Raw genomic sequence first — 24342 nt, forward strand, 5'->3', positions numbered from 1 at the left:
GTCAGAGTGTTACATGGTTGCAAACAGAAGAACGTCTAAAACATATATATTAGTCCTTACCTCAATCCCATCACTCAAAGGCAGCTGCATGGACTATTCCGCCACAGTGTATAAACAACCCAAACACAAAATAGTTATCTCCACACCATCACAAATAATGTGCACTTTTTAAATAAGACATGTTGGCACCACAGTATAGTGATAATTTGTAAGCTCACCTGCCATGCTTTCACTGCTGTCCCATGACATTTATGCTTGCCTTCTTTTTTGATCTCTAAACACCATTATATGAGATCTTAACTTAGTTTGTACCACAGTTTTTCCCATACCATCTCTAAGTTCCCATGGACTATGTAAAAATCCTTAAATTTAGTTTATTACAATATTCCTTATGGCTTTATATGTTAAAAGGGTTATTGAAACATACTTTTCTAAAATTCTATTCCTGCCCGCTCCCTCATATGCTGTGGTCAGATCATAAAATAGTTATCAGACATTCTTTTATTAAAACGGCTTCGGACCATAAAAAAAAACAAAATACCATTCTTTATTTGAACTACGGTCCAAGGTTAATAAATTAGTAAGGCTCCATAAATACACAGCGTCATCCTTTATCCTGCTAGCCTTTTAGAATGTGAGATTCGATATTAAAATCTTGCTTTAAGTGGATGTCTTAAAATATCTACAATGGGCCATATATATATTCTACAATAAGATTAAAAAAGGGGTACCATTCTGGTCCAATAACATAAAGCACAATAATAGTAGAGTCAAATTTCTGCTGTTTGGGAAGCAGCTAATTGTTTTTCTTTTAACAGAATCTAAATTAATAGAACGTCTATCTTATTTTGTTTGCCAGAGTTTTATAACTGTTCTCCATATTATTGATAGTACCCGGTTTATGCCACCAGGGATTTCAATATCTCCCTGTCTTTTCCCTTCCAAAGTTATAGCAGAACAAACCTCAACACTTACTCATATATCTCATGGATGAGTATGTCATATCCTAGTCAACCAAAAATTTTTTGCAAATTGCTGGGACTAAAGTCCCGATCAATGAATATGTCCATTCATACAGCCCTCTTTGGTATAGAAGAACAATTTTAATTATTTCCTCAAAATGATAAACTGGCCTCTATAATTTATATATCAAATATGTATAAAATTCTCCACTTATTTCAATCTCCTTTTAAGTTCACCTTTTTCATCTGGAGCACATCAGTTTTATGCCGAATGATGCCAAAAAGATTTTATCTGGCATACAATACAACATGTTATGGAACATATTCTCTGCTTTTGTCTTTTGATGTGAAGAAGATATATAACTGACTGCAGTGGCCTTTATCACTGTTTTAGATCATTTAGCCGCCAAACCTTTGTTTTTTTATTTTATGTAAGACAGGCCTAGTTTATAATGGACATTAATATATCATAAACTAGTATGGCATACAATTAGGCATTGCAAAAGATACATAGTTAGGTCTAATACATCACTAAATACTGATTGGTAACGGAAAGCTTAAAATATATTGTAATATAGAAGGGTACCTTATGGGAATTGGACAACCCTTGAATGTTCAAAAAGCACACCATTAGAACATAAATACGCAGAACATGACTGCTGTCTAGATGAACTGTACAACCCACCCAATGCCCCCCTTTCCCAATGACACACAAGAGACCGTATTAAGTTGGGTAAGGGCAACGGCCACAGCTTTATTTATTCTTTCCATGCTAGCAACATAATCATACTGTCAGCTGTTATCCCCACAAACCATGAGTCCAGAGCAGCCTGCCTCCGCCATCAGCTCCCAACAGGCTGCGACTCCCCAAGCCTCCTCGGCAACTTCATCACTTCTGCCTGCGCTGGCCAGGACTCCCGCGTGCTGTGACAAAACAAGAAAAGACAAACCAACAACAAGCACCAGAAAACAAACCCACATTCCTTCAATACCCAAATGTCCTAGGGGCGGGAGGGCGGGAAAGTCAGGATCCCTGCACTTCCAAGGTCATTGCCTTAGAACATTGTAAGCTCTGGAGTCTTCGTAAGGAGATTAGAAAGACCATATCCTTTGTTATCTGAGACAATTGTAATTAATATTTTGTAAGTATGCTCCCAATTTGCTCATGGTATGTTGGGTTAAGTAAAAGGGATCTATTAACAAAACACATTTTATAGCAGGGTTAATTCAATAACAATACCGAAACAACTGAAATAAAATGATAGTGATGTATTAGTGACCCCTAGGAAAGCCAGGGTTAACTGTAATACTTACTGCTTTGAAGTAAAGATGTGAGATAGACCCTATGTAGATTATTAAGAGACTTCTATTTATTGACAGACAGAGAGTATCAAATGGTTTTCAAACTCCCAAAAATTTCTGGTCGAGGCCACCGGTCTAAGTCAAGTTGAATCTGGATTGTGGTCTAGAAATTGTAAGTAAGATTTATCTACTTGTATGCATGTTATGAATGACTTGCTAGTTTCATTACCGTATATACTAGAGTATAAGCCGAGTTTTTCAGCACTTTTTTGTGCTGAAAAACCCCAACACGGCTTATACTCGAGTCAGAGTCTGTATTATGGCAATTTGCATTGCCATAATACAGACTGGGGGGAGAGGGGGGCTGGCAGAGCTGTACTTACCTTTCCTGCAGCTCCTGTCAGCTCTCTCCTCCTCCGCGCCGTCCGTTCAGCACCTCGGTCAGCTCCCAGTGTAAGTCTCGCGAGAGCCGCGGCTCTCGCGAGACTTACAGTGGGAGCTGACAGAGGGAGCTGCACAGACCGCGCGGAGGAGGAGAGAGCTGACAGGAGCTGCAGGAAAGGTAAGTACAGCTCTGCCAGCCCCCCTCTCCCCCACACTGAACTACCAATGACACTGGACCACCAGGGAAGGAGCCCCGCTCCCTGCTATGTATCAAGCAGGGAGGGGGGACGAAAAAAAAATATAATAAAAAAAATAAATAATGATAATTAAATAATAATACAACAAAAAAAAAAAAATAATATAAAAAAAAATAATAATAATAAATAATATATTAAATGCCCACCCCCACCAACACATACACAAACACACACTGCATCACACACACTGCATCACACACACTCACACTTCATTCATATACACACACTGCACTCACACACACTGCACTCACACACACTGCACTCACACACACTGCACTCATACACACACTGCATTCATACACACACTGCACTCACACACACACTGCACTCACACACACTGCACTCACACACACACTGCACTCACACACACTGCATTCATACACACTCACACTTCATTCATATACACACACTGCACTCACACACACTGCACTCACACACACTGCACTCACACACACTGCACTCATACACACACACACACACACTGCATTCATTATATACACACACTGGAAATAAATATTCAATTAATATATACGCACACACACTGCACTCATACACATACACACACACACTGCACTCATACACGCACTGCACTCACACACTGCATTCATACACGCACTGCACTCATACACGCACTGCACTCATACACGCACTGCACTCATACGCACACACTGCATTCATTATATACACACACTGTAAATAAATATTCAATTAATATAATTTTTTTAGGATCTAATTTTATTTAGAAATTTACCAGTAGCTGCTGCATTTCCCACCCTAGTCTTATACTCGAGTCAATAAGTTTTCCCAGTTTTTTGGGGTAAAATTAGGGGCCTCGGCTTATATTCGGGTCGGCTTATACTCGAGTATATACGGTATATTGGGAAAAAGAGGGAGGCAGTACAATGGCTCTATATTGTATGGGGTTTTCTGTTTTGTTTTTTTAAAACCTTCCATGCATGTCCAATATTGGGAATGCGATACTCCATGAATGGAGACACTGTTGTAATTTTAAAAATAACTTGTAAAATCTATAGAAAACCACATATAGTTTGCATATTCCTGCTATCAGCCTTTAAGACATTCCATCTGAATAAGATAGGTGGCATGCGCATATGAAATGGAAGCGGAGGGAATAAGAACCAATATCTGCCAAGGTGTGAGATTGTGGGTTTCTGCAATTTTTTCAAGTGCCTGGAAGTGTAAGTGAATATGAAAACATAGAATGTGACGGCAGATAAGAACCATTCGGCCCATCTAGTCTGCCCAATGTTCTAAATACTTTCATTAGTCCCTGGACTTATCTTATAGTTAGGATAGCCTTATGCCTATCCCATAGTGCAAGTTAACAGCAAAATGTTTTACGAAAAGACATGCATTGAGTACTTGGCAAGAGACACAGCTGAAACGTGTAAGCATAGCTAATATGATTCTCTTCCTTTTTTTTTTTTCTTTCTTGAAGTTATTGAAAGGCATGCAAGATGAGTAATATCAAAATGTCTGTAGTATAATGTCAGAGAAGAATTATGCAGCGAAACCCATTATGTACATAATAAATGTAAATATAGAAACACATTACAAGTAGATTCAATGGAAAAAGCGACTTAGATGTTATAGTGCAAATGTTAATGCAATGTCTTTCAGTTTAAAGTAGTAATGGTTGACGTATTTCATGAAAACCCTCTTGGGTATGTATTATATGCTGTTTCAATATATCGGTAGCTGGATATATAATGCTCATTTAGAAGGTCATGCTCCGCTGTCTAGACTCTCACAAAACAAAAAAGAAAACCATCTTTTAAAATAGAGTCCAAATAAGGACAAATAGATTCTAAATGGAAAGCTTTGGTGGGGCTAATAGACACAGATTGATGTGGGTGTTGTAATACAGTATGGAGTTATCAATATATCCTCATTCAAACTGAATCTGCAAGGTGCATAAGGACTAGTTTTGGAAGAAAAGCTGGGGCTGCTAATCCATATCACTTGTAATGCACGTGGCCTTAAAGATGATGTACCATTCATGACAGCATTCTAGGGTGACTGTGTGCCTGACAAGGTTTCTAAACAGAATATACCGAATGCCTAGTTCTGCCGAAGCACTTGTATATGGGCTGAAATACTTTGACTCATTTCATTCAATAAAATGCATGGGCAAGACTTTACTGGGCCACTACTGGGGAAACAGGAGAAGAAAAAAAAATCAAGATGACAGAACAGGGTTTCAGACATCATGACTGTCCTGACAGATACGAGGCAGTTGGCATGTATTATTATTATTATTATTATTATTATTATTATTATTATTTATAAAGCACCAAAAAATGTAATTGCGCTGTACAACAAGTAAGCTTCTCGTGTAAAAAATCCAGGAGGGGCCACATGTGTTTACTCGGCACTTAGTGATGTGCTAAGCATTTGTCTCATAGCAAATTACCCGGTGAAGTTGTACTTGTTTACCTATTGACAATCATGAAGTACAGCCTATTAGTATGACTGGGAGTACAATTACAGTTAGCCCTTTAAATCACACCTTGGCGACTAAATTTCTTTCTAATGAATGCGATCCCTGCACTAAATCCAATTACTTTATTGTAAACACCAGGAAAGAACTGTACTATTGAATTCAGTTTATTGGACATGAGCTGAACTCTGTAGTTGTAGACATGTTTGCACAGAAAAAAATAAAAAATACATTCATTTCGCATTCTAGATATCCTAAGGCTGGCATGTGGGTCAAAATCTAAATACGTCAGCATCCTCCGAAAAGATACTAATCATTTTCAGATTAGACAGGATCCATGTGGAAATTTGCATTAAAAAATTAAGAACTGCTCCCAGAGTTACTTATATAAAATGCAACAATTTATCTGAGATCTTTTAGTATCTACAGACTTAATTTACATATATTGTAAAATTATCTTTAATGTCAAAGGTCAGTGCCATAGTGAAAACGGGGTACGCCAGAAGGTATTAGGGACACTCCAAATAAATTGCAAAACACAAGCTCCAACATCGAGATCTATTTTGCTGCAGTTACCAAAACAAACGTCACTAACAATCAATGCTAAGTGACATTAATCATCAATAACGAATACACACATCAAACTTTCATATGGAATACATTCCATTCAATTCTATAATATAGGGGGCGTGGTTAACCCGCCGGGCAAGATGGCTGCTTAAAAAATTGCTTTGGCACATGGGCTCCATTTATCATCACATATCACTCGCAGAACCCCTTAATCCGACCCTACAACGGACATGTCACAGCACAAGAACAAGAAGAGTGCTGCTACAGCTGAAAAGCTAAATTTTTCTCTGCCAGTAACCATCCTCTGCGTGTGAGGTCATACGGGCTGCTCTGCAAGGTGGTGCTGACGACTCCAATGCCAGTTCCCATATGGTCCCCAGATTCCTGACAGTCTATTGAACGCCTACTTCGAACAAACCCTGGAAGCTATGTCAGTGAGACTTATACAATTGCGGCTGACCAGCTGCATAAAGAGGTCCGGGATCTTAGTACAAGAACAACCCACGGGGAAAGAAAGTGCAAAGAATTTGCCTCTGCGCACAACAATATGGTGGACCATGTGCAGGCTCTCGAGCACAAAATAGAGCTTATGGAAACGCATATGGCAGATTCGGAGGACAGAGTGCAAAGAAACAATCTCCGCTTGCGGGGAGCCCCAGAAACTGTTCTCCTGTGCGATCTCCAGGTCTGCTGCGGACATGCTGTTGGTGGATAGAGTCCACAGAGTCCCAAAACCCTGATACTCAACGCCACGCTTCTCAGAGCGCACTATTTCCACATTAAGGAGATTACCCTACGATCCTGCGGATATAGAGCGGACCCTCATGAGAAATATCCTGTGGTGAAGACTTATTAATGGCAACCTTGCGACGCAGAAAAGCGTTCCATCAAGTCACCGAAGTGATGAAAAGCCAGTGAATTCGCTACAGATGGGGATTTCCTACGAAACTACTGATCATTAAAGACGGCGAGGTGAAAATCATCAACACCCCAAGGAAGGCCTAGCTTTGCTAAAAGAATGGGGCCTGCACACCAGAGGCCTCTCTGGACCACCCGCTTCACCTCGCAAATCGTCGCCCACATGGCACAGGGTCGACACATGAACTGATAAGCTACACAGCCGACATCTTAAGCCACAAGTACATCTCTAGCATATGAATGTACTATGTTGAATTCCTTATTTAATAGTTATATTGCTGTCGTTTCATATTGTTTTAGATTGCCTTTCCACTTTCTTTGAAAGTCAAAATGTTTAATTCTCTTTTTGGTAGACTACACATGCGGCGACTCCAATACATTGATATAGGTGTAATAATCCCCGGTTCCCACAGCTAGTGTACAGGGGGGGGACAAATGCAAACACGCACAGGTTTTTTAAGGCCCATGCTGGTCTGTGCTTCCCACCTACGCCATATCGAGCAAGACTAAAAACAATTCTATGCAAGATGATGAGAGGGAAGGCCGGGACACAGGGCGCAAACAACTCAACTAGATCTCCCACAGCACTTATGTATACACGGGAGTGGTCAAACCCGAGTCCCAACCGTCTATCTTACACAATTACAAGAAGGGTCAGAAAATGAAATGCACTTAGACAATGAGGGCAATGGAAATGGCTGACTCCAACTCACATTAACACCAGCGAGCGCACCCTACGACCAACATGCAACCTCTCACACATAGAAACATAGAAACATAGAATGTGACGGCAGATAAGAACCATTCGGCCCATCTAGTCTGCCCAGTTTTCTAAATACTTTCATTAGTCCCTGGCCTTATCTTATAGTTAGGATAGCCTTATGCCTATCCCACGCATGCTTAAACTCCTTTACTGTGTTAACCTCTACCACTTCAGCTGGAAGGCTATTCCATGCATCCACTACCCTCTCAGTAAAGTAATACTTCCTGATATTATTTTTAAACCTTTGTCCCTCTAATTTAAGACTATGTCCTCTTGTTGTGGTAGTTTTTCTTCTTTTAAATATAGTCTCCTCCTTTACTGTGTTGATTCCCTTTATGTATTTAAATGTTTCTATCATATCCCCCCTGTCTCGTCTTTCCTCCAAGCTATACATGTTAAGATCCTTTAACCTTTCCTGGTAAGTTTTATCCTGCAATCCATGAACCAGTTTAGTAGCCCTTCTTTGAACTCTCTCTAAGGTATCAATATCCTTCTGAAGATAGGGTCTCCAGTACTGTGTACAGTACTCCAAGTGAGGTCTCACCAGTGTTCTGTACAATGGCATGAGCACTTCCCTCTTTCTACTGCTAATACCTCTCCCTATACAACCAAGCATTCTGCTAGCATTTCCTGCTGCTCTATTACATTGTCTGCCTACCTTTAAGTCATCAGAAATAATCACCCCTAAATCCCTTTCCTCAGATGTTGAGGTTAGGACTCTATCAAATATTTTGTACTCTACCCTTGGGTTTTTACGTCCAAGATGCATTATCTTGCACTTATCCACATTAAATGTCAGTTGCCACAACTCTGACCATTTTTCTAGTTTACCTAAATCATTTTCCATTTGGCTTATCCCTCCTGGAACATCAACCCTGTTACATATCTTAGTATCATCCGCAAAAAGACACACCTTACCATCAAGACCTTCTGCAATATCACTAATAAAAATATTAAAGAGAATGGGTCCAAGTACAGATCCCTGAGGTACCCCACTGGTGACAAGCCCAAGCTTCGAATATACTCCATTGACTACAACCCTCTGTTGCCTGTCACTCAGCCACTGCCTTACCCATTCAACAATATTGGAATCCAAACTCAAAGATTGTAGTTTATTGATAAGCCTTCTATGTGCAACAGTGTCAAAAGCCTTACTGAAATCTAGGTAAGCAATGTCTACTGCACCACCCTGATCTATAATTTTAGTTACCCAATCAAAAAAATCAATAAGATTAGTTTGGCATGATCTCCCTGAAGTAAACCCATGTTGTCTCTGGTCTTGAAATCCATGTGTTTTTAGATGTTCAACAATCCTATCCTTTAACATGGTTTCCATCACTTTCCCCACTACTGAAGTAAGGCTTACTGGCCTATAGTTGCCCGACTCCTCCCTATTACCTTTCTTGTGAATGGGCACAACATTCGCTAACTTCCAATCTTCTGGGACTACTCCTGTTATCAATGATTGGTTAAATAAATCTGTTAATGGTTTTGCTAGTACACCACTAAGCTCTTTTAATAGCTTTGGGTGTATTCCATCAGGTCCCATTGACTTATTTGTCTTTACTTTTGACAGTTGAAATAGAACCTCTTCCTCTGTAAACTCACGTGTAATAAATGACTCATTTATCCTTTTTCTTAACTGAGGTCCCTTTCCTTCATTTTCATCTGTAAATACCGAACAAAAATATTCATTGAGGCAGTCAGCTAGACCTTTATCCTCATCTACATACCTTCCTTCTTTTGTTTTTAATCTAACTAATCCTTGTTTTACTTTTCTTTTCTCATTTATGTATCTAAAAAAAGTTTTGTCCCCCTTTTTTACTGACTGTGCTATTTTCTCTTCTATGTGGGATTTGGAAGCTCTTATAACTTGCTTAGCCTCTTTCTGCCTAATCTTATAGGTCATTCTGTCTTCCTCACTCTGGGTTTTTTTATAATTACTAAATGCTAACTTTTTGTTTTTTACTATTTTGGCCACATCTGCGGAGTACCACAGTGGTTTCTTGAATTTTTTGCTTTTACTGACAAGCCTAATGCAATTTTCTGTTGCCTTCAGTAGTGCAACTTTTAAATAATCCCATTTCTTTTGGACTCCATATAAATTGCTCCAGTCTGATAATGACTCCTTTACACATATTCTAATTTTAGAAAAGTCTGTTTTTCTAAAGTCTAAAACTTTTGTTTTTGTGTGGTGTTTCTCAGTCGCTGTTCTTATATTAAACCACACTGACTGATGATCACTGGATCCTAAACTTTCACCTACAGTAATATCTGATACCAAATCTCCATTTGTTAACACTAAATCTAGTATGGCCTCTTTACGAGTTGGCTCCTCAACGACTTGTTTTAGAGACAATCCCAGTAGGGAGTTTAGAATATGTGTGCTCCTGGCACAAGTAGCTATTTTTGCTTTCCAATTCACATCAGGAAGATTAAAGTCACCCATGATGATAACTTCCCCCTTCATTGTCATTTTAGCTATTTCTTCAACTAGTAGATTATCTAACTCTTCAATTTGTCCTGGGGGCCTATAAATCACACCTACACGAGTTACTGTGTGATTACCAAATTCTAAAGTAACCCAAACGGACTCTATGTTCGTCTCACTAACCTTTATTAGGCTAGATTTTATGCTATCCTTTACATACAGGGCCACCCCTCCCCCTTTCTTGCCTTCCCTGTCTTTTCTATATAAAGAGTACCCTGGTATTGTCCCAGTCATTTTTCTCATTATACCATGTCTCAGTAACAGCGACTAAATCTACATTATCAGTTGCCATTATTGCCACAAGTTCATGGATCTTATTCCTCTGCAACACCACCACACACCTTTACCATCCTGCACTTGCAATAAGAAACACACGTCACCTCACTAGCAAAAATACAGTGCAAAACGAACAGCACAACTGCACCTACCAAACAGGTGGCAAGAGTGTAGACCAATATGTGATACAGTGCAAAAGGAACAGCACAACTGCACCTACCAAACAGGTGGCGAGAGTGTAGACCAATATTTGATAAACAGAAATGCTTGTAGTTTAATATGTTAAAGCTCATAGCTATGCAATGTTCTTTAAGACGGTTCGGTAACTACCAAGTAAACCATACTGGAGCCTATTAGTCACTCCACAGGAGACTTCAACTCAAGCCCCCCAAGTGCGGAAAACTTTGCACTCCAACCACCAGAGGTCGAATTGTACATATCTTTCTTTAAGTTTACCCTGTAAACCTCCCCTCGGTTCCCCCTCCCCCTCTCCAGTAACTCCACTACTCCAAACTCAGCTAGTCACTCAAAAAAACAAAAAACACCAAGAGAAAGGTCACAAAACATTCTCCCTCGGACCTTCTCCCTCAGACCATGAAGATATACTCCCACAACACCAGAGGACTAAACACCCCTCATAAAAGACTTTTGTTCTGGAAGATATTAAACGCAACAAAGCAGTATGCGTCCAAGAGACACACTTCATCACAAATAGGGTTCCCAACCCACTCAATACCACGCAACCCACTCGTCCAAATCCAGAGGGGACTCCATCCTTTCACATAGCTCACTGTCGGTGGAACGTCTTAATATCACAAAAGACAGCCAAGGCAGATATCCGATACTCCACTGTGTCATATATAACCTACAATACACCTCATAGGCATTTTTAGCCCAAATGAACAACAGAGACATTTCTTGCACAAGTACAAGCGAAACTACTGGCAACTACCGACAGCCCACTGATCATATGTGGGGACCTCAACGAATGTTAAATTCCAGAGGAAACTCCAACATTCCTGAGGAATCACACAGACATGCCACACTCAAAACTAATTGCAAGGCACTCACGAAACTACTTATGGAGCATGGGCTATATGACACCTGGAGAACACAACATACCACTGCTAGAGAATACTCCTATTACTCAGCCATGCATAAAACCTATTCCAGAATAGATCTCATCTTAATATTCAGGTCACTCCTTCCAAAGATATCCCACTGCAACATAGGCATCATAGTCTGGTCTGATCATGCTCCAACGACCTTGACTCTCACAGACCATTACCAACATAGAGACAGACAACCCTGGCGCCTAAATGGTACATCCCTACACAATACCTCATTCGTACAACAATTAACAGAACATAAACGAGTATATTTTGAACTCAATGACAGCCTGATATACGGCAGGTTGCTTCCACATTGTCATTCTCTGAAGTTCTGCCTGTGCATAACACTCAGAATGACAGGCGGATGCGTATTAGGGACTTTAACTTGTGGCTTGGTGAATGGTGTCGGGAGCAAGGATTTGGCTTTATTGCTCATGGTAGCTCTGTTTGGAATGGAAATAAACTGTACAAAAAAGATGGTTTGCATCTTTCTCAAAAGGGAACAAATGTTCTCAGTGAGCAGTTCAGAGGTTTTGCTAGGATGTATTTAAACTAGGAGGGGGGGGCAAAAGGGTGATAAAACATCAATCCAATTGTCCCCCAAAACAAGGACAGAAGGTGCCTGTAGCAAGTGTGTTAAAAAATGATAAGCTTAGAGTCATGTCTACAAATGCTCGCAGTTTAGGGAATAAGATCCATGAACTTGTGGCAATAATGGCAACTGATAGTGTAGATTTAGTCGCTGTTACTGAGACATGGTATAATGAGAAAAATGACTGGGACATAGCAATACCAGGGTACTCTTTATATAGAAAAGACAGGGAAGGCAAGAAAGGGGGAGGGGTGGCCCTGTATGTAAAGAATAGCATAAAATCTAGCCTAATAAAGGTTAGTGAGGCGAACATAGAGTCAGTTTGGGTTACGTTAGAATTTGGTAATCACACAGTAACTCGTGTAGGTGTGATTTATAGGCCCCCAGGACAAATTGAAGAGTTAGATAATCTACTAGTTGAAGAAATAGCTAAAATGACAATGAAGGGGGAAGTTATCATCATGGGTGACTTTAATCTTCCTGATATAAATTGGAAAACAAAAATAGCTACTTGTGCCAGGAGCACACATATTCTAAACTCCCTACTGGGATTGTCTCTAAAACAAGTCGTTGAGGAGCCAACTCGTAAAGAGGCCATACTAGATTTAGTGTTAACAAATGGAGATTTGGTATCAGATATTACTGTAGGTGAAAGTTTAGGATCCAGTGATCATCAGTCAGTGTGGTTTAATATAAGAACAGTGACTGAGTCACACCACACAAAAACAAAAGTTTTAGACTTTAGAAAAACAGACTTTTCCAAAATTAGAATATGTGTAAAGGAGTCATTATCAGACTGGAGCAATTTAAATGGAGTCCAAAAGAAATGGGATTATTTAAAAGTTGCACTACTGAAGGCAACAGAAAATTGCATTAGGCTTGTCAGTAAAAGCAAAAAATTCAAGAAACCACTGTGGTACTCCACAGATGTAGCCAAAATAGTAAAAAACAAAAAGTTAGCATTTAGTAATTATAAAAAAACCCAGAGTGAGGAAGACAGAATGACCTATAAGATTAGGCAGAAAGAGGCTAAGCAAGTTATAAGAGCTTCCAAATCACACACAGAAGAGAAAATAGCACAGTCAGTAAAAAAGGGGGACAAAACCTTTTTTAGATACATAAATGAGAAAAGAAAAGTAAAACAAGGATTAGTTAGATTAAAAACAAAAGAAGGAAGGTATGTAGATGAGGATAAAGGTCTAGCTGACTGCCTCAATGAATATTTTTGTTCGGTATTTACAGATGAAAATGAAGGAAAGGGACCTCAGTTAAGAAAAAGGATAAATGAGTCATTTATTACACGTGAGTTTACAGAGGAAGAGGTTCTATTTCAACTGTCAAAAGTAAAGACAAATAAGTCAATGGGACCTGATGGAATACACCCAAAGCTATTAAAAGAGCTTAGTGGTGTACTAGCAAAACCATTAACAGATTTATTTAACCAATCATTGATAACAGGAGTAGTCCCAGAAGATTGGAAGTTAGCGAATGTTGTGCCCATTCACAAGAAAGGTAATAGGGAGGAGTCGGGCAACTATAGGCCAGTAAGCCTAACTTCAGTAGTGGGGAAAGTGATGGAAACCATGTTAAAGGATAGGATTGTTGAACATCTAAAAACACATGGATTTCAAGATCAGAGACAACATGGGTTTACTTCAGGGAGATCATGCCAAACTAATCTTATTGATTTTTTTGATTGGGTAACTAAAATTATAGATCAGGGTGGTGCAGTAGACATTGCTTACCTCGATTTCAGTAAGGCTTTTGACACTGTTGCACATAGAAGGCTTATCAACAAACTACAATCTTTGAGTTTGGATTCCAATATTGTTGAATGGGTAAGGCAGTGGCTGAGTGACAGGCAACAGAGGGTTGTAGTCAATGGAGTATATTCGAAGCTTGGGCTTGTCACCAGTGGGGTACCTCAGGGATCTGTACTTGGACCCATTCTCTTTAATATTTTTATTAGTGATATTGCAGAAGGTCTTGATGGTAAGGTGTGTCTTTTTGCGGATGATACTAAGATATGTAACAGGGTTGATGTTCCAGGAGGGATAAGCCAAATGGAAAATGATTTAGGTAGACTAGAAAAATGGTCAGAGTTGTGGCAACTGACATTTAATGTGGATAAGTGCAAGATAATGCATCTTGGACGTAAAAATCCAAGGGCAGAGTACAGAATATTTGATAGAGTCCTAACCTCAACATCTGAGGAAAGGGATTTAGGGGTGATTATTTCTGATGACTTAAAGGTAGGCAGACAATGTAATAGAGCAGCAGGAAATGCTAGCAGAATGCTTGGTTGTATAGGGAGAGGTATTAGCAGTAGAAAGAGGGAAGTGCTCATGCCATTGTACAGAACACTGGTGAGACCTCACTTGGAGTACTGTACACAGTACTGGAGACCCTATCTTCAGAAGGATATTGATACCTTAGAGAGAGTTCAAAGAAGGGCTACTAAACTGGTTCATGGATTGCAGGATAAAACTTACCAGGAAAGGTTAAAGGATCTTAACATGTATAGCATGGAGGAAAGACGAGACAGGGGGGATATGATAGAAACATTTAAATACATAAAGGGAATCAACACAGTAAAGGAGGAGACTATATTTAAAAGAAGAAAAACTACCACAACAAGAGGACATAGTCTTAAATTAGAGGGACAAAGGTTTAAAAATAATATCAGGAAGTATTACTTTACTGAGAGGGTAGTGGATGCATGGAATAGCCTTCCAGCTGAAGTGGTAGAGGTTAACACAGTAAAGGAGTTTAAGCATGCGTGGGATAGGCATAAGGCTATCCTAACTATAAGATAAGGCCAGGGACTAATGAAAGTATTTAGAAAACTGGGCAGACTAGATGGGCCGAATGGTTCTTATCTGCCGTCACATTCTATGTTTCTATGTTTCTATGTTTCTATGTGGACCCCCTCTCCATCTGGCAGGCTCGCAAACCACAAATTAGCCATGCTTTGTATCGCAAACGAAAATAACAGCATCCAAGCCTGTTACGCACACTGAGGGATACAACCAAATGCACATTTTCTACACCCTTCAGACACACATGCTAAAGTCATAGCAGAAACAACTAACCGCATCAATGAATTGACCTTAACAAAAAACACACACATATTAACTAAACTGAAGATGAAAACATATTCCCAAGGCAATAGGGCCGGAAAAACTTTGACTACTATGCTCTGCCAAAAACAAGCCAATTCCAAAATCCCATACCTTATCACAAACGCAGGCAAATAACTACATAGTCCCCAAGATATCAATGAGGAAAAGGCAGCATACTACCATACGCTCTATAATCTTAAGGAAGATGACACTCTACACTAACCAACCGACCAAGAAGTAACAGACTTCTTACAATTAACAACCTTACACCTTGACGGACACACACACACAGGGCCTCCATACAGAACCCTATTACTGCACAACAAAAATAAACCATCCAATCTCTCCTTTCAGGGAAGTCCCCCAGTCCAGATGGACTATCAAATTCATATTACAAACAATTCGCACCTCTATTAGCACCCCACCTAGAAAAGATATTCAACCACATAATTAATATTGGAACCATGCCTTTTGACATGCTAATGGCACATGTTGCCACCCTCCCGAAGCCAGGTAAAGCTTCAACTAGAAGCCAAAACTTAAAGCCTATATCTTTGTTAAATACAGATGTGAAATAATAATATATGAGGACCAGGTGGGTTTTGTGGGGGGGGAGGCAGGGAGCGGATGGCACACGAAAACTACTTGACCTCCTATATGGGATGTGGGGAGGAAAGGGTTGGGCCCTTGTGTAATGCTCTCTTTAGATGCAGAAAAAAGCTTTCAATAGATTGCAGTGGCCTTCCTCCTCGCGGTCCTCCAAAAGTTTGGATTTCCACCCCAATTCGTATCCCGCACTTTATTCCACTCCAACTGTCCGAGTGGTGAATGGTGGCTTCATATCCCGCCACATCGTCATATCCAACGGTTCCAGGCAGGGATGCACCCTTACTCTATATTCTATATTCTCGCATTGGAGCTACTAACTCATATGATATGAGACAACCCGAACATTCATGGCATCAAACTCCGCGGCCGCGAATACAAGCTATCTCTATTTCCTGACGACATCCTCCTAACCCTAGAACAACCACACGTATCCCTGCCAAGTTTTCACAGCATCCTTGCCCATTTTAGCAAATGCTCCTAAATATCTCAATCCTGGCAAACCCTAAATTCATTCATATGGGGAAACTATAGACCAGGATACTACCGGGCTGCTCACATTGCCACCTTGCTATCCTCGTTCCATCACAAAAACCCGCTAGCATGGATGGAGATAGAATGGAGCTTCACAGAGGGAATTCCCCTAACAGTGTGGGCATGGCACCCCACAAGCCGACACATACTACCCACAACAAAACTCACCCTAATTCTATGGGATAGCTACTGAAGCAAACTGGGAAAGATAGAGAAAATCTCTCATGCCCTACAGCTAGCAGCCCTGCCACTACTCATCTCTGATTTTAATTATAAGATCTGGAGCAGACACGGTGTATACACTCTTTCAACTACTACAGGGTTCCAACCTCAAACAATTCATGGAACTTCAGACAGAATTCAATCTGCCTGCCATAGCCTAATTCTCATACATGCAAATTCAATCATGGATAAAAACACAACCTCTTGCCACAACTGTTGAAACACATGGACCACAGTTAACAGAAGCTGAGAAGATTTGTTTAAAAGCCAAGTCTCCTAAAAAAACTAATCTCCATAGTCTATGCCTCGGAACACTCAGCGCAATGCCTAAACTCCTTCCATTTCAAATAAGCATGGGGAAAAGATATAACACACACTCTGACCGACTCACAATAGAACAATATATTTGCAGCTCATAGGTCTATGACGTTGTGCATGTCTAATGTTGAACTATCACATAAACTCCTGTACCGCTGGTAACTGGTCCCCACACACTTCAAACACAGTTTTCCCAACGCATCAAACACATGTTGGCGATGCCAAGATGACAAAGGATCCATAATCCATACCTGGTGTCACTGCCCTCGACTCACTAAATATTGGCAAGACGTAGATAGCATGGCAGAACAGTGTGTAGGGGTACAACTTCCTTACTGACCTGAAACCTTTCTGCTCTTGCCTACCAAAAACATCCAAAAGAGCCAGAGATACCTCCTCTACCACATTATTATAGCAGCCCTCACGGTTACCAGCAGGCAGTGGAAAGCAACGTCCTCTCACATGATAGATCAATGCATAAGGGTGGTTGAGACCAATAGTCAATATGAAATGATGACCAGACGTACCCAGCCACATGCCAATTACTGGTCCAAAGCATGGACAACATGGCATAATTATAGATCCAAACTCAACAACCTCTAAAATAATATAATCATCAAAGGACTCTATGTCCTCCCCGTAACATAGCCCCACATCCCCTCCTCCACAGCAGCATGACTCAAGAGCACACCCCTTCAGATAGGTGACCCCGCGTGATTGACAAGGAAGAGCTACCAAACAATAACACACATGCATCACCTCTATGTGCAAAATTATAACATCACAACAGCAAACACCAAAGGCATAGCTGAAGTATCCAAGTTTCCCCTCTTCCCCCGCCCCCCCCCATCTCCTCATATCCCACCATACCGCTGCACAGCACCCAGCCACCACAAAGTCCACAACGACAATATCACAAGCCCTAAAGTGCAACAAAAGACAATCCATATAAGCCAATACGCTGCTCACAAGCTTACTCTAGCGAGCCTCTATAATTAGGTAACCTTACAAAACAAGATTGAGAATGGTACTGTGGACACTGTAACTTCTGGTTAACTGTGTAAACTTGTTCCCCCTAAATCCCCCCTTCTCTTCTGTTCCCCTGAAAACAATAAAAGTTGTCAAATTAAAAAAAAATCTATAATAAGAAACTCCTTGCCAGAGAACATATTGTTCTAACATAAAAGTGTTAGTGAAATGGATTAGTGGGCTGGATTCTATTACAATATATAAACTTAACTTCAGTAACTAAATAGCAGTTCTCCCCTTGACATCAATGACAATATTGCTTTTCAACTGCCAGAGCTATGCTTATCTATAATATAATCTAGCCTTAGACTGTTGCTGTTGTGTATCTGAAATAAAGTGATTCATAAGATTGAAATAAGCTGCTGTTTACTTAAAAGATGTACATGTGCAAATTATAGTTTTTTGTTAATGATTTTTATTTAAATTGAGCATAATATTTTGACATTTCCATTTGTTTTTCAAAAGAATCTAAAATCTAATGTAAATTTAGATTTTCAATAAATTTGTCAGAATGAATGGATATCCGTCAATACATAAACGACTGGCCGAATGACCAAATTGAGAAATTTGCATAGAGCCAATTGCCCCCCAGGCCACAAGAATGGAGGGTGCTGGCAATGGGTTGTGGCTGCAGCCTGGAACCATTCTTTTGAAAATAGAAATAGAAATTATGATGGGAGGTCTGGCCATACATTTCTGTAGTAATTGTGCATGGCAGTTTGTACATGGGCTGGTGGACTGTATTGTTAATGCTTTCCAGGCCTGGACTGGCTCACTAAGATGTTTCCAGATGAACAGAGGCGGACATGGTTGCCAGACTACATTGAGTGTGTATAATGTCCATAGAGGAGTTTAAAACCAGTACCTACAACCAGGGCCGGCCCAAGACATTGTGCTGCCTGGATCCAAGTATGAAATGCTGCCTTTCTCCGCTCCCCCCCTCCCCTCCTAAAAAAACTAAAACACTACATATATGGTTCTGCAATGGTAGTGTCTCTATGTGGGTGTGCTGGGGATGAGGTGTGTGTCTTTGTGTGTGCTGGGGATGTAGTGTGTCTGTTTGTGTGCTGGGGATGTAGTATGTGTCTGTGTGTATGCTGAGGATGTAGCTTGTGTCTGTGTGTGCACAATGTAGGAACCTCTTTTCTGTATGGTGTTTTCATTACTTTGTGTTACTGCTCTTGAAAACTTTAAATAAAGATTTTTTTTAAAAACAGTCCAACTTAAATATCGTGTATGAGAGGCTGCTTACGGCCATGTATGTACGTAGTGGGGAATCGCGATGCAGCCTAGAACAAATTCTAACCCCATTAAACCCCCCAATAACGACAGACCACTTAGTATGGATGAAACAGGCCACAGCATTTATTATCACAACTAAATTACTGCATAACACATCCATAACTTTATTTATTGAATCTCTTCTTTTCTGTAACCAAAACATTAGACATAAATAAGCATAAATTAACATATATACATATATAACTCCACCCATAGTGTTATACAGTGACCCAACCGTCCTTGCCAATAAAAACATGGAGTGGTTCCTAATCACCACTCCCTCTCACCTCCCCCCTCGTCATAAAAAATCCTTCCAATGCCTGCCATCAGCCGACCTTATCCACGCTCGATGGGCACGAGACCTCAGGCAACCTAAAGTTAAACCTTTAGAGCAGGGGAGGTTTGAGACCTTAAAAAACTTGTTCATCTCATTCCATCTACTTAAACGTAACCTCAAACTCAATTGGCAAGGACATACCCCCGGCTAGCTGTGACAAAATATAGTATAGGGTGGGCGGGAGGGAAGCTGTTTGCTGGCCCGAATCCCAAGTGGCACTGAGGTAAGACCTCCCCCACACTGTCTTACACAGAACATAATCACACCCACAGACTCTTCCCAACCAATCCCATGCATCTATCCCCACACTCCTACATGTGCCCTTGTCCGCTTAGCTGCGCTATCTCCCCAGGGCCTTGTATGTACGTAGTGGGGAATCGCGATGCAGCCTAGAACAAATTCTAACCCCATTAAACCCCCCAATAACGACAGACCACTTAGTATGGATGAAACAGGCCACAGCATTTATTATCACAACTAAATTACTGCATAACACATCCATAACTTTATTTATTGAATCTCTTCTTTTCTGTAACCAAAACATTAGACATAAATAAGCATAAATTAACATATATACATATATAACTCCACCCATAGTGTTATACAGTGACCCAACCGTCCTTGCCAATAAAAACATGGAGTGGTTCCTAATCACCACTCCCTCTCACCTCCCCCCTCGTCATAAAAAATCCTTCCAATGCCTGCCATCAGCCGACCTTATCCACGCTCGATGGGCACGAGACCTCAGGCAACCTAAAGTTAAACCTTTAGAGCAGGGGAGGTTTGAGACCTTAAAAAACTTGTTCATCTCATTCCATCTACTTAAACGTAACCTCAAACTCAATTGGCAAGGACATACCCCCGCCACAACCCCGCTGTTTTACGCCTAAATCAGCGGGGGACCCCACCACAACCAGCCATGGCCTGTTCCACCACTTCACGCAGCGCTAGAGTAACAGAGGTCAAGTCCGACCTCCAGCAAGCGCACCCCTCCCTTCAAGATACCCAGGCCACCTTTGGCCAAACCCAAAAGGCGAACTGGAAGTGTTCATGTTTTAGTTGTTCATTTTGTCCGTTATACGTGTAGTCATTTTTGTTATGGCCATGACAAACCCAGAAACCCATCCATTCTGATGACCGACGGCAGCGCACCAGGGCACTCACATTGCGGAGTGCACTGCCAACAGGAAAGGGCGATAGGCGCAGCCTAGCCCCTGGGAACCTCAGGGAAGAAACAGAATGCGTAACATGTCCCGATCGAAGAGCACCCAAGTCCTAAACCCCCACCGACCCACGTCATTCCACCCAGGGATGACAAAAACCCCTGGACCCCATGAGGCGGGGCAGCAGACCCCGTATGTGGAGGAGCCACACCCCCTTCACGTAGCCGGAGCCAGACCACGAACCTCCGCCATTCGAGCCCTCTGAACCATCGGCGCAGGCACGCCCAGCCTGGCGGTGTCTGTAGCCGCCCCCAACCAAAATAAATGCCCTTTGAATTCCCCACCATCCCTATCCAGGAAGTCGAGCCCCCAAGAGGAACACCCCAACTAGATGGACGGGGGGGTGAAAAAACCCATCTCCGAGAAACAAACCGGGGAGGAGGCCGAACAACCCCAGGGACGGAACAGTACTCCCAACGAAAACAGGCAAATGACGGAACCCTGCACCGCCCCCGATCGGAACGGTATAATACAGACCATCCTGGAAACCCATTACAGCTTGCCAGGACAAAATACAAACAGTATATCTACATATGATACCTCCAAATTAGTGACAATGGCATCTAGATATACCCACACTTATCTGGAGTAGTTACAACAGCCTCTCAAGGTCGTGGCCCAGTTCCCGACCTTTTACAACATATACTTAGACACAGAGGGGAATGAGATACGGCTGTACATAATCTAAAACAGGAACAGAAAAAATAAATAAATAAATTACCTAGTGTAATACCGCAAAAGAAAAGATAATGCGCTGAAACAAGATTGCACTCACAATATCACAGTGAATAAATCACCAGAACATGTGCCTGCCCGGATAAGCTTGGGCGGCTGGACGTCTCCACTCTCCACTGGAACTCCAAGTGGACCAAAAATGGAATGAGACTTCAATAGAGGTAGGTAGAGACTTCCACAGCTTGGTAGGAGCCCAACCATAACCCCGTGCATCCCACCTACCCCAGGAGGATGCAGAAAGTCAACCCTGCAACATCCAAGAATTGCACAGATTCTATCGATGAAACAGCCAAGCTCAACCAACTTACCCTTCCCAATGACAACAGCCATCGAGCTGCGAAACCTGAAGGAAGTCCATTCCAACGCTTACTCAACGGAACCAAACATGTATATTAGCAGTCAAATCCCGGAACCCAAAAACGAAACGTACCCACGAGTACGCTCTATAATGAACAAGACAGAGCATCGGCCATCATATCGGCAACCACCGGACAAACCCTGACCAGCCTCCCCTAGCCTCAAACAGCACCGAGCCAGAGTACCAGAGTACCTCCGGGGTATAGGGTACTGTAACATGTGAAAGACAGCCAGCATCACCCCACGATGGTCCCCAGGGAAAACCCACCCCCTTGCTCGTGAACTGGGTACCACATGCCTACCATGCCACCAGAAAGGGGGACCTCCAAGAACACCAGCGTCCGCCAGAGCCAGCGTATTGGCAAGAGGCAGCACACTCCCGAGAGCCCAAATGGCCCAAAACCTGCTGCGGCGGCGAAACAGGTGGAAGCCAGCAGAAAAGGACACAGGGGGCCAGATTGCACAAGCCAGCATTAGAGGAGGCCCAGCAGGAACCCCATACAGTCCCAAGGGCAACCCCAACAGGCAAAGCCCAGCGTACCCCGGAGAGCCCACGGGTAGCGCAGCCGAAACCCACAACGCCCCTCCAAGCCCCCGACGCCTCCTGCCTGATGCCCCAAACCGCAGCCAGGGGCACCGGCGTTTCCCTCACAGGAATTGATCCCACTATCCAGGAGACAAGAGCACACATCCCGACCCACGAATAAGGCCTTGGCCATGGAACTCAGAAACTCCAAAACACTATCCCAAGAAAACCACTGCAACAGCAGAGTGCGTACATGCGACACTGACGGCCCCACATAAGCGACATCGGGAGCAACTTACGTGGAGGCACATAGCCACCCAATTCTGACTATCAGAACACAGCCCAGAAACAACAACTCGACGGGCGTACCGGCAGCAGCCGGAAGACCAATTCCACCGCCGCCTTCGTCAGCAAGGCCCCAGGCCCCGCAGCCCCACCCACGCATACCGCTGCGCCGAGCCACCAACTCAAACCCACCGGGGCACCTATAACGATTGGGAAGTAAGCTAATCGAGCGGTCTTGGGAAACTGGACCCACACCACTTGAAGGAGCTCTCCCATGGACTGGGGGTCCAGCACCGAGAGCACCCACGTCCCCATCCCGACAGATCGCAGAGAGGACGAAAAAACGCACCGTGCGGAGGCACCAGGTGAAACCTAAGCAAAACCAGAGACCGGAGCCCATCCGGCCCCAGGCCAAGAAGGGTTGCACCGCCAACTAAAGTGCAAAACGTACCTCCACCAACCCAGCTCCTCCCACGGACGATACACGTCCGGAAAGTGTCCTGACCACAGAACCACGCAGCGCATGCCCGGGGAGCCCTCTCCCCGACCATGCAAACCAGAACACAGGGTGCATTTGAACATGTGCCATGGGGTGTAACCGACCAGAGCATGCTCCCCACGACCCTCCTGGAGCCCCTAATGTCCCTCTTAGTCAAGGGACCCCCGTGGCAGGAGGGAACGTCCCTGCAATAAAAGCCCCTCCCCACCATCTGCTTCCTAGCATTGCGCGCAAGCCAAGCGGGCCATATAAGCCCAGCAACACCCAGAGTCACACGAACTCGGGACGCTGCAGGAAAGCGCACTGAAACATACAATGCATACTGAAATTCAAGGGGGAGGGGGAAGCGGCGGCCATGCACCTAAGTACTTGTATTCTATTTCAGTTGTTTACTTCCGCTTCGTTCTTTTTTTTTTTTTTTTTTTTTTATAATTGTTGTTTTGCTGTTCTTGTATATATGTTTTGTTTTTATTTCTCTTCAGTGTTCTTATTCTTTTTTTTTTTTTTTTGTGAACGATCAATCTTCATGTATAAGTCATAGCACTTTTGTCGTATGCACTTTACTTTTCTCTTTTTTTTTTTTTTTTTTTGATAATTTATTCCAGTTGGCAATTTACAGTGCATTCTTTTTTTTTTTTTTTTTTTTGAGTGTGCAAGAGGACCAGACTGAATAAAGGAAGGAACAACGTATGCACGCGAAGCGCGAAAAGGAGGGGGGAAGCGTACTCACCGGTCGCAGCCTGGCGATCCAAGCCCGGCACTGCGCTCACAGAAGGCTGAGGCAAAGAATCAGCAGTCCCAGCATCCACAGAAGACATCGGCTGTGATCCAAGCGCCACCTGCTGGACGGTCCCTGAACAGCAGCAGTATCCTGAGAAGAAGCAGCAGAGAAGATGAGAGCCCACGCCCCAGAGGAGATGGCCGAGGTAAGTGACCTACACAGGGGTGGTGGGGTGGTGGTGGGGGGGGGGGCAGGCTAGGAAGAGGGGGGGCAGGATAGGAAGAGGGGGGGGGGCAGGATAGGAAGAGGGGGGGGGACAAAGGGAAGGCAGACAGGGAGGGACAGGGGGGGGGATAGAGCAGGAAGGGGGAAACAGGAGGGGAAAGGGAGGAAAGCAGAGCAGGGGGGGGACCACCAGAGAGAGAGGGGAAGAGGACACCGGGCAAGAGGAGGGGGGAC

This window comes from Pelobates fuscus, chromosome 9, assembly GCF_036172605.1.
Source record: "Pelobates fuscus isolate aPelFus1 chromosome 9, aPelFus1.pri, whole genome shotgun sequence".
NCBI lineage: Eukaryota > Metazoa > Chordata > Amphibia > Anura > Pelobatidae > Pelobates > Pelobates fuscus.